The 17,191-nt window shown below is 37.9% G+C and overlaps 1 protein-coding gene across 5 annotated transcripts in view; it reads left to right on the forward strand.

Annotated features, from left to right (window-relative positions):
* The first annotated feature begins 252 nt into the window (after positions 1-252).
* The window catches only part of LOC120542987, a 28,620-nt gene continuing 11,681 nt past the window's right edge, over positions 253-17,191 (forward strand). The window contains exon 1 of one of the 5 annotated variants that reach the window (XM_039775777.1): positions 253-497. The gene's annotated coding sequence lies outside the window, so the exon portion shown is untranslated. Of the gene's footprint in view, positions 498-532; positions 701-3,129; positions 3,249-3,911; positions 4,405-4,464; positions 5,060-17,191 lie in introns of those variants that run through there. The other 4 variants (XM_039775779.1, XM_039775781.1, XM_039775780.1 and 1 more) reach the window with 4 other exon arrangements.

The raw sequence follows: 17,191 nt of genomic DNA on the forward strand, positions 1-17,191 counted from the left end.
AGTCCTTTATTAGTAATGATTATCCATCATTTTGAATGGTAAAATTATTTACTTTTTGAAAGTAAATAATTGATGATTATTTGTTAGGGAGAGTTTTTTATGGTGTGTTGAATCCACCCATTCTGTATACCACAATATGTGACGCTTGGTAGTGACCTTAATTTTTCCTTGAGCAGCCTAAAAGTCATTTGGAAATGGGCCAGCGCCCTGTTAAACCTTTTTCCATGTTTCCTTGCATTAGTGCACAACACCCATGAACTGAAGACGCGTCTCAAACGGCACGTTTAAAGCCCCGCTGGTTTTCTGCGTGTACACTTCAGTAGGTGACCGAGACACATTAGCAATCCCGTGCTTGAACGGGAAGGCTCAGTGTGGGAGCTGATGAGATCCCTGGCACAGAGTCCTCTTAGAGTCCGAGGGGAAGCATCCTGCCAATGCAGTCCTCCAGGAGGCAGCGTGCCACTGTCTGACTAGCCCGCGGCAGGCTCTCCGCACAGGTGAGTGATGTGTTTATGCGGATCCCAGGGCTGTGCTGGGATCCTCACGTGCGCCTCCTTCCAGTGCAAACGGTTACAAAGAGACGATTAGAAAGCCACCACTGCAGTCCGAAGTCCCGCGTAGCTAGAGGTAACAGGAGGGAGCGTAAGGGTGCCAGCAGCTGTCCTTCCCAGCGCTACACTCCGGAGCAAGCGCCCCAGAGGTAACGTAACAAGTAGCCGTGTTTATCAGTGCAGGCTCTTTGGATGGCCAAATGTGTATCAGTGCTGCCACCCGCTATCCGTTCGCTTCGGTTTTAAAATTTGGTACGGAGAATAAGTCAGAGCTTATCCGGCAGCCAAAAGATGTAGCAAAAAGAAAACATGTACAAATTGTGACAATCAATAGTGCGTGCGAAGATTCTATTTGCTTGCATTATTTGACTGGTCAAGTAATTGTAAATAACCATCTGCCATTATACCATTTGTACAATCCGCCGCTTTTAAGGAACGGAAATATGCTGTATATATCCGACTCAGAATATTTTGTCGTGCGTTGCCTCCTTTGTCTTGAGTTCACGTTGTCTTAAAATTTTAATCACATGCGATTTTCTGCAGCTTATCTTACTGCGAATTTATGCATCGTTTTATCCTGGCATACGAGTGCGCGTCTGAATAAAAGCAAGCTATAGAATGAGAAATGTTAAACTATTTCAGTTATTTGAGGAAGATAAATTATTATTCTTTCAGATCCACTTTGAGCTTTATCGGAGTGCCATAGTGCGTGTCTAACTGGCTATTGTTCTTTAATGTGCAATCAGAGCTTCAGATTCATTGGAGTATGTTGTGTGTTTACAAGTATTAATAATAAAGTGTTTAGCAATATGAATTCAAAATATAAATATCACTTCTAACTGAATATCCACAAAGAAAGTGTTAATATTGCTATACTGTACACACAGTCTAAATGTATGTGGTAGTTATGAGCCGGCATCCCATGCATTAGAATAGATCAGCGATTATGGTCAGACAATAACAACATGGAAAAAGATGAGCGACTGGATTTACCCATTCAGTGAGAGAGCCGTCACATATCAAGCTATAGGTCGGATTTATATCGGAAGGTCGAAAGATGTGCAGGCCTGTATAACCTTGCTTTTTGCAAGCATTATGATTAATATCTTCGAATACAATGCTATTAATGTCATTTTGTTTGAAACTTTGTACATGCCACCTCCATCCCCCTGCTGTCTCGTTATATCTCTGGACATGCTTCTCACGGAGTAACTGCGAAAACACATTTACGTACAGTATGTGGATGACAGCAGATTCATATTTTTGTGTGGGTATTTTTTTATTTTTTGGTTTTTAGGCAGATTAACTCGCAAATCATTTTATATTAGCGTGTGTCGACTGTGAGGCTGTTCTCTCTATACGTTACAATCTGTTTACCATCTGCACGTTCTTCAAGTCTCTGGACTGGCTCCGGTTTACTCACACTTCATAAGGACATTGAAATTAAATAAATCGAGAAATGTACTAAATGTACGTACTGTACGTGAGTATGTTTGTGTTTGTGTGGGAGTGTGTCTGTGTGTGTGTTTGTGTGAGGAAGACGTGGAGAGAGTACGTGCCCCATCATGGACTAGCGTTCAATCCAAAAAGATGGTGCCTGAGTTATGCCACATAATGCTGCGATATGTTTAATTGGACAATAAAAATAAAATATTTTTATCATGGCGAGCAACCAAAGTGAAGAAAGAAAGCCTATCATATCATCTTAGATGGAGCAGGAAATTTTGACCTAGGCAACAATTGACCGGATTCACTTTCTCTTCAGAATTTCGAGGGCCTTACAAATATAATTCGCTTTCACCCTCAAAATCCAGTTATTGAAAATTATTTCGGAATTTGACGGTCACAGAAACAGAGAGAACGATGAAATAACAAGTTATTTCTATTATCCATGAGATCTCATAGATTTCATGCAACTTTTTCTTGGTCGTCTGTCAGTCGAAATTGTGATAATAGGTGCGTGCTGTCTATAAAACGTGAAGTCTTTTATCAGTAACATCCCATACATACATGTCACAAAGATAAAGACGGTCTGAAATCTCTCCCTCTCTCTCATAGATAGATAGATAGATAGATAGATAGATAGATAGATAGATAGATAGATAGATCGTTTATATATATATATATATATATATATATATATATATATATATATATATATATATATATATATATATATATATATATATATAGCTTATTATAATGATTTAGAATTAATATGAAGTACGATAAAGTTTAAGTTTGTTATTAACTAATTATGAGTTTAAACGTTAATGTTTAAAAGTCGTATTCCCGTTCACGTTATTAAATTCTCGAGGGACAACAATAAGTTCTAGACCTCCACTTTGCCTGTTGTAAGATATTCACGTATAGGTTATGTCGTAAGAATTAACCATAAAATGTGATCATAATTGAATGTGTAGACTCAACAAAATGGGTAGAGAAAAAATAGCCAATGGGCGGATAATTCAACATCTTTTTTAAGTTATAAACTAATCGCAAAGTCTCTTGAGAAATGCTGAAGACCAAGACTGTAACATCACACAACTTTTAAAATAAAGCAATATCCGTACTTCCTAATACAGTAGGGCTAATATCACTCAAATGTCAATCCATCCGTCCATGTTCTGAAGGCACTTATGAGGACATCAGAGAGCCGAAGTCATTCACATCGGACAATATTACAGCAAGTTCAAGGTCAGATTTTTTTTATTCAGTAACAGCGAGTTAACCGATACTTTATTATATGTGTAACTTAGCCACTTTTCCGATTCTGTCATTTATTTTTTTGTCTATATTCACCTCGGTGCGTGGTTGCTTTGATTGTATTCTAATTTTACCCTTTCTTCAACTTAATTTTTTTGTATGAAACGTTATTTCAATTGCCTGGAAATCCAGGTTAAAACCCACTTTAGCAGTTTTTAAACCATCCCAGAAAACCAGTCGTAATCGCTATTAAAATACTATTTCTTAAAAACAACTGTTTGATTACTGATGATTACAAAATGCGTAAATGCATTAAAGCTCACGGAGTTAGCTTTAAATATTTTCAGTGCTATTATAAGACTTTGAGAGGCCATGTTGCAGATTGACTCGTTCAAAATGGATCAAGTGGTTTTAAAAGGTGGAGCACAATGAACATGCATCACCACCAAATGAATTACATTATACTGTATACACACAGCAAGTGAGAATCTTTAGAAATGCGTCCTGTGCAGCGGTGTAGCCCTGAGCGCTCAGAACGGCTATAAAGCACAGCGCCACCTGTTGACAACCAGCTTGTTGAAAAGCAGACAGGGTAGGATGATATGAGGTGAAGGAGTAGATTCTGCGCTGCCTTAGTCACATCTTCTATTATGTGCACCTTGCGATTGTACTATACTCTGAAGGTGCATTGCTCTATTGTTTTAAGAATCATTGACATTTGACTTTGTTCTGAGCAATCGGAGACAATGACTCGCTGCTCATATTGCATTTTACAGACATCATGACCGTGACCTTTATTGTAAAGCTCTCATGATGCAGCTGATTTCATTTACTTTACCTAATGCTAAATGGAGACTACGTGATTCTTATGTGTGGAACGAAGCCAAGAACCGACCGCAGTCTGGCTGCACGACTTAGAGCCCTAAAGAGGATAATTAAGGAGAGGAAATTAGACACACAATAGCACCCATGGGAGCACGGCAGCATCCTGGAGTACGGCTTGTGTCTGTGGAGAGGACAGGATAGGCACAAAATTAAAGAACTTTTAACCTTCAGCATATCCATCCAGAACCTATTTGTTTCAAAAATGAAAATAAAACGGAGATCATTACCCATACAAAGATCAATCTATTGATCAGCTGGCTGGGTAGGGGTGTTAATGTTTTTGTTTTTTGTTTTTTTTATAATAACACGAACCAAGGGATTCTCTGTCATCGTCCGTTTCTGTGTTATTTTCTTAAAACTGCTTGCTGACATTTGCGTCTTTACTCCATTAATAGAAATGCTACATCATGTGTTCAAAATACCAACGAGAAACTCAAGAAAGCGGGGATTCCATTCTCTCCATCAGACGTATTCCTGCAGTTCGTTTCCAAGGAGACGTGCTCTTGAGTAGTTCGCGGCTTGCGGGGGCTTTCTTCACGCGTACGCGTGCTCCTCATCCCCCGTGAGTCTCTTGCAGTGAACCCACAACAGTGAGGAGTCCGCCGACACCGGGGAGCGGATATCCGAGCAACAGGACGCATAGCAGGCGATTCGGATTTCTCGTTAAATTGATTTCTTGCACGCAATATGAATGGAAGTTGGAAGGAAGATGCTGGGATTTTGGAGCTTCTTGGCACTTCTTAAAATAAATCCGTAGAGGCGAGGTCTCCCTTATCCGGGGAATGCGAGGGGGATTGCGATTCTACTTAGATTATGAATTACCTGTGGACTATATTTTGTTTAATTGAAAGTCAGTAAAGGACAGTGCTGAATTATCACAGCTAACCTGTTTGGAAAACGCGGCCACGCGGCCACAGGTAACCTTCATATTTAAATTGTGAAATCTCTGGAGTCGGTGCCCCAGAGTATGGAAACTCTGTTAGTGGCATGCCTTTCGTACTCTATTACATTCATGACGGGGCCGGATCGTTGGTTAGCACAGCCAGCACAGTGCTGCAGGGATCAGGGGTTCAAGTAATTATGTGGTGGCACTTGGCCCACTTTCTGGGTCCTTCTCCGAGACATGCATGTTAGGATCACTGGCAAGCTCTAAACTGTATATGTGTGTTTCAGTGTCCTCTGTTGTGCCTATCCAGGGTTATAACAATACTGCACTTTCTGTTCACTAAAAGGGGGGTCTTCCTTATATCCTTTCAGCTATGGTCTGAAGCGCATGGTGAGTTAAAAGCAAGTGATTTATAACAATTTAAGGTTTACAATAATTATATCCAATGCTTAGTAATTAAAAAGGAGTAAAGGAGAGATTGGGCAGCATATTGCCATGAACTACCTCAGGATCCCATATAATATTTCTTAAAATGTGTTTCTGTTACTTTTTATTGATTTTTTTCTTTTTTTGACTTTGTAAATCAAATTAACTGTGTACCCCTTTAATCAGTTTAAAGTGTTTCTTATAAATAAGCAGGTTATAAATGGATGGATGGTTGGATGCATGATATTCCTAATTTTAGATTCTGCCGAAAAATAAACAGTATTAGTAGAACTAGGTTTATCCTGAATCTTCACAAATAACAACTGGCAGGCCATGTGGCTTAATGGCTCCTGATCTGCTCAGAAAGCTATGATTAATCCGCAACTATGTCTCTCTGCGGGATGCTAAGTGCATCATGTTGTTCACCTGAGCTTTCACTGTATCGTAAGTCTCCGTTGATTATTTGTTTGAGTAAAGTGTCCCAAAAATTGCTTTTCAGTTTTGTACAGAAAAAAACCATTTTGCTAATTGTTATAATTATCATCTGTAAAAATGTTGCCAAGAAAGATCAGTAAAATTATAAAAAGTCAACTAAAAGTACAACTTAACAGAGTCATAGTGTGCTGCATTTGGGTGGACCCAGAGTGCCCTCACAAGTGGTTGTATTTAGTGCATGGAAGCAATTTCTTTGTACACTCTTTTAAAATTCCATGGCGTGCAACATTATTCAGTCCCTTTGAAAGTCATCATAATTTTCTGCAAGACAAAAGATTTGTAAACATATTTATCCATTCTGCATTTTTAATGTGAACTGTTATGCTGTAGCAATACATTTCCAAAGTCAAAATAAACCATTTTCTGTTTTCTGTAAAGGCTAGTGTTTGCATGAGTTTTTAAACCTCTGTGCTTTGGAAGCTCCAGGTTTACACAAATGTCAAATCATTCACAAAAGGCACAAAGGTGACAGTCAATTGACCATAATCAAACATATTTAGGTTCTACTTGTGAGTCCTTTATATCTCTCTGGATATAAAAAGCACCCTTTGTAAGGGTCATTGTCTTTGTTGGGCAATCACTTTTGAAAATTAAGACAAAGGAGCATTCAGCTGATGTCAGAAACAAAGTCAATGCGAAGAGTTTGAATGTCCCATTAAGCACTGAATCCATCATCAGACAGTGGACGGTTCATCTCAGCACTCAGACTCCTACTAGAACAGTCCATCCCTCAGAACTAAACATCAGAGCAAGACATCGACTGGTGAGAGAGGCTAAAAAAAATCGAACTGTCACTCTCAGAAGTCTGCAGCAATCTTTGGCTGAAACTGGAGTGCAAGGATCCACAGTTTCAAGAGCTCTCCATAAAACAAGTCTCTATGGGAGGATAGCAAGAAAAAAGTAATTTCTTAAGAAAGTCCACATAAGAGCACATATGGCATTCACCTCAAAGCTTGAGAAAGACCCAGTTAAAATGTGAGAGAAGGCTTTATAGTTAGATGAGTACTTTTTCTCCTTACTTCAAAGGGGTATGTGTAGTGTAAAACTAACACTGCCTAAGCCTCGAGAAACACCATACCTATGGTGAAATATGGTGGTGGCAAAATCATGTTATGGGATACTTTTCATGTGCTGGGTCTGGGAATCTTGAAAGAGTTGCAGGGACAATGGATGGACACAAATACTGTATAATATTGTAAGAGATCCTGTTCTTGTCTGCTATGAATCTACAGCTTTGGAGATGATTTATCCTTCAGCATGACAATGACCCTAAGCAGTCCTGGAATGGCACAAAAATAGAAAGGTGAATGTTCTGGAATGGCCAAGTCAAAGCCTTGATCTTAAACCTATTGAGAATCTGTAGCACTATTTGAAAACTGCTGTCCAGAGGTGCCATTCCTCCAACCTAGAGGATCTCTATAAATTCTGCCAAGAAGAATGAGTAAGAATTACTCCTGAACAATGTGCAAAATAGCTACATACTTAATCTAAAAAAATCAAGGCTGTTATTGGTGCAAAAAAGTTCTTGACAATGTATTAATGTATAGGGCTTGATTACTTATGCAAACACTAGCTTTTGAGTTTTTCTTCTTCAGTTAAATATCTACAGAAAATTTATTTTGACTTTGGAAGTGTATTGTTACAGCATAAGAGTTCACATTAAAAATACTGAATGGATAAATAAGTGTACAAATCTCTTATCATGCAGAAAATTATGATGACTTTCAAGGGGATTGAATACTTTTGCATGCTATTGAAATGGTTCTTTAATGGCACTTTACGGTTCTTTACTGGGTCTTGTGGTTTCTAGTGGAACTGCTGCTTGACAAAGCACCGTTTCATTCTGGGAAGAGTTCTTTGCACATTAACTTTGAAAAACTTCCTAATATGTAGAATAAAAACTGAAATCTTTAATTATGGTAGGTTACCTACACAGATTAAGAAAACCTAGACTTAGCCTGTGTTATTGTATGCAGCAACAGTTCTTTTAAAATCATGACTTATTAGTATTTCATAAATGTGTTACCACCTATTCATGGTTATATGGAGCTTGTTACAGATCCAAATAAATTAAGGTTCTTTGTTGTACCTGGATGGGTTTTTTTGGGAGCCAAACATGGTTTCCCTATGGCATTGCTCTGAAGAACCACTTTGGCAATTTTTAAGAGTGTAAAAAGGAAGCATGATTTGTTCAATCAGGGATCTATGAGGACCAATACAAGGTTCTCCATTTACACTTGACTAATCTGGAGGGAAAAATGTTACAAAGCTGAAATCACATTCCGATGGACTGATGTCTTTGCAGTGTGCTACAGATATAGGTTTCAGCTCCCCATGGTGCTATCCTAGAAAAAGAGTTCTGAAAATGGATAGCTAGATGCATGTTTGCTTGCAAATTTATAGTTATGTTTTTTAGTTGGCAAGGATCTGATTGAGTGAATTGGAATCTGGCAGGGTATGGAGTAAATGAATAGCCTAATAACATCCAAATTAAAGACAGTAGAACAACACACTGTTGGATGGAAAACCTCCTCTGTATTTAAGGGGTGTTCCAGAAAGAAGAAATAGTCAGACAGGTTATGGCAGCCAGAAAGGAAATCTCCATTGTTATCCTGTGTACTGCTGCACAACACATGAAGACTTTCAGATAGCAGGGGATAACTTGCAAATAAGCAAAGCAATGACCTTAGAGTAGTCATTTGTACCTGGACCTTTATAAGACAGAGACAGAGGACTGTCTACTGTCAGCCTTGATACTCTGTGAAAGCATTTTTGGTGCTGGAAGTTATGCTGGGAGAAGATTATGGAAATGCTTTAAAAGCAAACTCACTGTAGCATTTAAAGTCTCCTCCCAGCTACATCTAATCAAGTTTAAAGTTAAGAGGTAAATGAAGTGAAATGAAAGTGATTGTGATAAATGTCATTCTCCCAGATTCTTTCTGGGCTGTCCTCTAGGTTCTCTGGTAGTTGGCTCTGAGTGATCATGGGCAACTAAGTTGTCCATCTCAGGGCACACTTACACACACACAGTCACTGTTACAAACACACTGGGCAGATTAAGAGTTTCCACTCAACCTGACCTGCACTTCTTTGGCATGTGGGAGTAACTAAAACTCCTGAGGGTGCTCAAGTGACCACAGAGAGATCATGTAAACTTTGTACAAAAAACACCACAGGCTGTGTTGAAACTAATTTCCTGCTACTTTACAGGTTTTATTTGTCATATTCTATTATTTTCACGTTTCAATTCATTTAACAGTATTATATTAATTTATATCTATTAGAAAATCAGCTTGAGGTTTATGTTCAGTGAATGTTTTAGAGCCAAGATAATATATCCTGAACAATATGTCCATTTTATATAGGGCATATGAACAAATATAAGTGGATGGATTGGCCTGTTACAAATGTGAACAAAATGTTGTTGCCAGTAGAGCAGAACTGTTGTCTTTAGCACTTTATTCAATTAAGGGTGGCTTTTCAGAAAACTGCAGGCAAACAAATGTGTAGGCAAGTGACTTAACGTAGGCGTTCGACAGAGAAAAAGCTCAAAACATTAATTACTTTCAGTACAATATTTGCATGTTTTTACGCTCTGTAATTTGATGATGCATTTAATTTGATGATACACAACAGACAACTGTGCATTTATAGCAATTGTGAATGGCAGAATATAATCAGGCCATAAATTAGAAACTCACACACTCCAGTGTTATCTTTATAGCAGAATAACAGGAGATCACTTGGGTAGTGGAGAAACTGTCTTCAAATCTCACAAAGGTAATTTGCTTTATTAGCTTATCGGCATATACAAGAAAACTGGCAGACTGAGCCAGCCAGGGGGTTGTTTTCACAACTGGGCAATGGTTTTGGTGTCATATTTTTTATGAATTAATTTAAATTGTTAGTCCATTGTTTTTTTGTTTTATCAAGAGGTGAAGCCACATGTTAGAAAGTGATAAGCATCTGGCTGACTTATATTAGAGCAACTTTGCACAATGAGCATGAACCACCAAGAGTTTGCTTTTTGCTGTGATATTTGTTACATAGTGATGCAGTGATTAGTGCTACCTTATCTCAGTTGCAGATTTTTATGTTTGAAACATGGGTTGGGACATTGTTTGTGTAGAAGTTGCTTATTCAATCCTTTCCTATGTGTTACATCTCAAAGATGTACATGTTAGGTGAATTTGTGACTCAGACTTAGCCCTGTATGGATAAACATGAGTTGTGAGTGAGCTCTATAATGGCAGGCGCTCTCATCAGGGTAGGTTTACTCTTCACACCCAACGCTGCCGAAATAAATATGTACTCCTTATGACCCTGAACTGCATAACTGATTTAAAATTTGGTGGTCATTATTATTAGTTTTTCTTTTTTCTGTTTTCATCAGGTTATCTCATGTCCTTTACACGTATCATTCACTTTTTGTGTGTATTTGCCTTTAGTTGTTAACTAATGCTGAATTTGGCATTCTGCACATCTGCAATCTACACTGTGTAATGATATAAAGAGTGACGCTAATAAATACACATTTTGTAGCTCAGAGTGCTGTGCAAGTTGTGACCATTTTTCTGTTTAACTGGACTCAATAGGCAAAGGTTTTCAAACATCAAACTGATAAAGCACTTCACACATCCATAAATAGAAGTACACATAGCAATGCTTGGGCTGCCAGAGCTATAGTCATATCAATTGAATTAATAAAATGACAAGCATAATAATAATAATAATAATAATAATAATAATAATAATAATAATAATAATAATAATAATAATAATAATGCAATTTTATTTCTATGGTCTCTTTTTAGATGTCTAAAATTGTTAAGTAAACAGTTCAATATGAGTCCTTCCAGTTGTAAGAAATGGCACAAAAAATTCAAGAAGAGCTGGGGCTCCAACAGGTGAAACATGAATTTAGAACAGTCGTGATAACGTCCTCTCAGACGCAAGTCCAATCATGTACTCTCTTAAGATGGCAGATCTTCTGTTTTTGAGTCCTTCCAGCAGGATGAGGTGGATCTAAGGGGGAGTGCACAGGAAGTGACATCATTGGCAGTACAGCCATCAATCTTCAGGTCTGTGCTGGGAGTAGGAGAATACACATTAGCACACAGTGCAAACCCTTAAAGTAGCAGGACATTACCATCACCAGGGGCCTCATGTATAACGCTGTGCGTAGAACTCGCACTATAACATGGCGTAAGCACAAAAGCCGAAATGTGTTTACGCACAGAAAAATCCAGATGCAGGAATCTGTGTGTACTCCAACTTCCACATTCTTCTGCTACATAAATCCCGATCAGCGTGAAAACTAACGCTCGTGCACGTGCATTATGTAACGCCCCAAATCCTCCCAGAATTACGCCTCTTTGAATATGCAAATGAATATATATCGCCCTTAAACTCAGCCTTCTGTGAAAAGACAATGGGAAAAGCATGGGGGGAAATATAAGAATTTCAGCGAATACCTGAATAGTGGAGGCAAAGGAAAAACATACTATTTGTTTAAATAAACCGTGGTGTAATCAACAAAAGGAAGTTGATCGAGTGACATAGCGTGTTGGAGAAACTTGAAAGCTCACATTCACAAATCGCACAGTGCCGGAAATAAAAAAGAAGTCACATATCAAAGTCGCCGTGAAAAGCCGAGTTGTAGCCCACTGTCTGAGTGTCATATGAAAGCTTATTAGGGTACAGAGAAAAAAAGGCACACAGTGGGGAAAAAGCACGACATCTCGAAATTTCCACTTTAATCACGTAGTTTATTTTGTCATTAAAGTAGAACATCATAAACTTCTTCTTAAATTCGTTTAATTAACCAGTTTCTCAAATCACATCGTAATTAAAGTAGCACGTTAAATGCTTTGTTTTGTATTTGATCTTCTATGTGCCTATGTGTGTGAATCACTACTTGCTTCTTAAACCGGCTCTCTTACTCCAACTGGACACAGAATCCATTACATTTGTGATATTACAGCTCTCTGAATAACTAAAATACTGAGATGTATACGTGATGTCATTTTCATGATGATAGGAGTTAAAGCACGTTATTAAACATGTGTTTCACTTCGATGAAATAATTTATTGCAGCAGTACTCAGGGGCTCTCTAGGCTTGTGGTGGCACTGGGCAGAGGAAGAATCGGTGGCTCCTTCGCCCGCCAATGTCAGTAGGGTAGCTTATGCACGGTGGATGGCCTCGACATTCATTTGTCGCTGCGTTTTTAGCTGTGTTGTTATTTTGTTTTTCTGTTTTATATTCAATATATATTGGCGTAGCCGCCACTGCAGTCAGTGCTTTTCTTTACCCAAGTAACTGATCGCCACACAATCAGCTCTGTAATAGAAGTTAAGCCATCTGTAAGCTTAGCGCTGATTCTTCAAAACGTTTAAGGAACATTGAAATATCTTCGTAGTACATGTTTAACTATTCTATCCTTAACGACACTCCCAGTGAAGAATATACTGTAGATTATTTAAATGAAGTTAAAGCTTTATCTCTATAATTTAATAAACATATTTTGCTGCATTTCACCTTAAAAATGATATTGTCATCATATGTAAATACGCACTTTATAAAGTGGCTCAGGTTATGCGATATTATAACTGTAGTGCAAGTTTACAGTGGGGTGATTGTACTTATAAGTACTAACAGTTCTACAAGGTGCAATTGATTGAGTGCGTTTAAAGTTCTTGGGATGAAACTGTTTCTGAACCGCGAGGTCTGTACAGGAAAGGCTTTAAAACGTTTTGCAGTGGCTGAGACAGCGTGTCCTTGAAGCTGTATACCGATAATTCTCTTTCCGATCAGCTGCTGTACTCCTGTGATTCACACTCAGATACAGTAATATAAATACTCCGAGTCATGCAGTGAGAGTAATATGGAAAAAGATGATCCGCTGTGGCAACTCCTAACGGGAGGAGCTGAAAGAAGACGAAGAAGAAGAAGAAGAAGAAGTGAGAGTAACAACGCTAAAGCAGTTATGGTATTTGGAATACTATGGCTGTTCCCTGGACCATTATATTGTTACAAGTTAATTACAATCAGATGTGTTACACTAATAAACAATATGCGGTTAGTTTCAGTGTATTTATAAAGCCGCGTCAGGAAAATAATGAGTAACCACACAGGAACAGTAGCACTGCTTTGACGCTGGGTGCCACCAGTCTACAAAACAGAGCGCAGAACTTGCGTACGACAAGGCATGAGGTACCGTGGAAAAGTGCGTGGCTTTACGCCAAGTGTAGGTTTTATACATCGCGATTTGAACGTGGAAAAGTTCTTACGCAACATTTCTGTGCGTACGCACCGTTTATACATGAGGCCCCAGGTCTTTTAAAGTGCCCCCTATGTAACACATTTTAATATAAAACATTTCTAATACTACATACAGAAGACCTGTACTCTGTGAGCATCTTCCTCCCATATTTCTTGCTAACTTGCGCTTTTTCTAAAAGACATGTGTGTAGAGTATGAAATGACACTATTTGGCTTATTAATTGCTGTTTGGCCAAAGACAAATTGGAAGTCCGGACTCTTTTGGGTCAGTGTGAGCTTAGGACAGATAGATGCTTTTGGAGCTTCTGAGAAGGTTGAAGAGACAAAATGTTTAGTGAGAGGAATAAGTACTAAAGAGGATGTTGGACCATTTAGTGGCCTGTTACTTAGGGTGGGAGTGAACACATATCTGTGTGTAATACGTTAGGACAGAGAGTCTGAGATCCTTCTAAAGAAAGTGAGTTACATAAGAGGCTTTGGTCTTAGTTTATACTTAGTTTGTATTAAAACATTTTTATGAATACAAATTCAAAAACAGACTGTGTCAAGAAACCCCAAGAAAGAAGTCAACATAGATGAACACAGCTGTCAGCTAAGGTTCTTTCAGTTCTACTCCAGATGATGTAGGAGTCTTCAGAGGTTATGAGTGGAAGGCTATGTGGAACAGTAATTCAAAAGTCCTAGGGCTGAGAAGATCAGCAGCTCTGGTGCTATAGGGCATCCAGGATCCATCATTTGTGAGATCTCAATATGCCAATGTATGATAACATTTTTTGAAACATTAGAAAGTATTTTTTGAAACAATAAACTAATCAGTATCTAGCTAGGAATTTTGTCATTCCTTTTCTAGAAGTCTCTAAAAAGCAAAAACTTTCTTAACCTTTCTTCCAGCTGTATAAATCCATATGCTTTCACTTCTGCCTTCTACTAAAAGCCAGAAAAGTCTCACAAAACCTAAATTATGTTCCCTCCTGCTTTATGTGTAATTCTGCTTTATGTACATGCACACTGCCACCTGCATTTGTCTCCTCTATTGTTTCTGTTTGTAGAGTTATATTTTGCATTTTATATATTAGGCCATTCTCTGCTACTCCTATTTATTGTATTTATTTATTTATACATCATCTTATTATTTTATTGCCTGTATATACTTTCCTGACCCCATTCCCCTTCTGTAACTGTTACACAAGATTTTCACTATGTTCTCACAGTGTATATGACAATTAAGATCTAATCTAATCTAATCATCAGCATTGCCAAAGTATTACGCCAATGTCATACAGTATTATGTCTCTTCTAGTTGTTGGGTTGCCAGATTTGCTAACTGCAGTTGATGATCTTGTTGCCTGATCATGTTACATGAATATACATTTCTTTACAGGTTACTTTTACTGACTTAGTGCTGATCTTCCAACACAGTCATGCTCTCCCCTTTTTGTGACTGCCAATAGCGTGCTTTCTGATAAGGCCTTTGCTGTATGATGGGTGAACCAGTGTGACAATTTCAGCCAGAGTCTCTGTCCTATTTCTTTCTTCTTCTATTCTGTAGTGATATGTAAAGAATGCAATATCAGACAGGGAAGCTTTTCTTCTGTTTGTGAGGTTTAAAATGTGCCAACATTCCTTATTTCTCATTGCCATCTTCTATGCATTATACTTCTGGATGGCCATTCTTTGGTTATCAGCTCTCATGCACACAGAGCCCACCTGTATGACTAAAGACAAAATCAAACCTATTTGATTTTATGGAAGAAAGTCACTGACTAGCTGGATTGATTCACAGAGCATGCATATCACATATGGCGACTGGCTTCACATTGTGCCACCCACTGCCTCCAACTCACAAAAAATATGTAAATGAAGACTATGACTGAAAATTGCTGCAAAGGTTGCATTATGTGACGTAGCCTTTAGGAACTGTATCAATTGATAATGGGTACTGCAAGAAAAGTGATTGAACTTTTCACTAATTTTGGATGGACATGGTCTAAAAGACAGGTATTGGGTTAAATGTTAGATCTTAAAGTTATAATTTGCTGTTCTGTTATTAAGTTAAAATTACTAAGGTAGTGCACGCAAGGAGAGGCTTAAGAAAGATAGATTCCACTGTACTAAGTTTCTGAGATGACTGTGAAATCTATATTGTCTGTTCTGTACACAAAGAAATTAAAAAAAGAAGATGATATTTGGAGCGATATTAAATGACAATTCAAATGTCCCGCTTGTCAAAGTAGTAACTGCTCTAAGCAGCACTTGGGAGTAGTTTCTGTTTCCATCTTTTCATGTGAAACTTTCCAGAAAACATGCATTTTATTTATTTGAACATGCTAAATCCATACCATTGTAAAGACTGGTAATTTCTCAACCTGCTCTTTCATTTTCAGCATTCCAACTTAAGAATTTGAGGTGTGAATGGTGACAAGCCATGCAAACCAGCGTGGGAAACGTTAGGGCACTAACTGGGTGAAACCCCATTTAATGTAGCAAAAGAAAGTAATGGATGCTTGATTGCACAAAAAAACAAAAGATAATGTTGGCTGTTGTAGCCCAAATGCTGTGCTCTACATGAGTAGGTAATCAGACAAATAGGAGCTCTGTCACTGTTTAAGGTTAGGTCCTCAAAATATGCCAGGTCTAAATGGGATGGGACTTGTGCAGGAAGTTGTTGGCAGGACTGGGCATCCTCACTGGGCAGTTTCTCTGCGCTGTGGGCAATGGAGAAGTTGTACGTGTTATTTTTTTGGTAGGGTATTTTTCCTGGCACAAATATGTTCTTTGTTTTTTAATCTTTGTGTTGTTTTACACATTTTATTTTTCATGTTGCGATATGAATTCAGTTTTTGGCTTTGTTTGGAATGTAATATGATGTTTATTAATATATTGTGTTGTTTATTAGTTGTTTTACATGTCTGCAATTATATTAATAGTATTCATGTTAGTTTTGGATGTTTTCCTGCCCTGTCTCCTTTATGTTGAGCCTAAGAGGGCAGTGCCACCTGTTGGTGCAGCTATGGAATTGAACCAGCCTTTTTGGCTTCGTGATTTTAGGAATCTTTTTGTATTTGGATTTACCGGCCTAGACCCTTTCTAAGGTATTGTTCATTTATGATCTGGATTTTTTGCTTTAGATTTCACCTTTTGGGCAAAAGCTCTTTTGTCTTGCCTTGCTTTTTGCATTCATTTATTTAATTCTTTAATAAATTTTAAAGAAGAACTTCACTGATATTAGGACCAGAATCTTTACAGATTTTCTCTTGTTTTTTTGGTGTGTATTGGGATATTTTTGAATTTTTTGATCTTTAAAAGCCTTAACCTCATTTTTTGGGTCTGTGCAAGCCAGAAGCTTGTCTTTTGAATGTGGAGCTTGTCTGCCTAGGAGAAGACATATCCAGAGGGAACTTTTTTTCATTTTGAACCATGCACCCATTTTTGAAATTATTGTGTGTCAGGAATCACAATAAAACTAAGAAAACTAACTGACAAAAACAAAACAAAGAAAAAAAAATCAAAAGGCAGGAGCAATGTCAAAACTGAAATTAACAATACTTGTCCTTTGCCAAAATATAACTAAGTAGCAACCATAACAGATTCGTTATAGAATTATTCAAAAACTTAACTGGTGTAAATGCTGCATTATCATCTTAAATAATGATTTTGTGATGTCTGTGCCCACCACAATGCTGATGATCACTTGAGTACCAACCAGCAATTTCATTATGCAAAAACATATAAAGCCATTAAACTATGGGCACAAAATGGTACCATTCATGATGAAAAGTAATTTCCAAAATGGTGCCATAATTATATCACCATTATAACAATACATGTACATAAGTATCAGAAAATAAAATTGTTTGTGTACAATTACAACAAATGCCAAGAGAAAATGAGCATTATAGCACCCTTGTGCTGACTGATTGATGTGTCCATTAGGCTCTCTATCTGAACAAGCTTTAAAC

The sequence above is a fragment of the Polypterus senegalus genome, chromosome 13, assembly GCF_016835505.1.
Source record: "Polypterus senegalus isolate Bchr_013 chromosome 13, ASM1683550v1, whole genome shotgun sequence".
In the NCBI taxonomy this organism is placed as follows: domain Eukaryota; kingdom Metazoa; phylum Chordata; class Cladistia; order Polypteriformes; family Polypteridae; genus Polypterus; species Polypterus senegalus.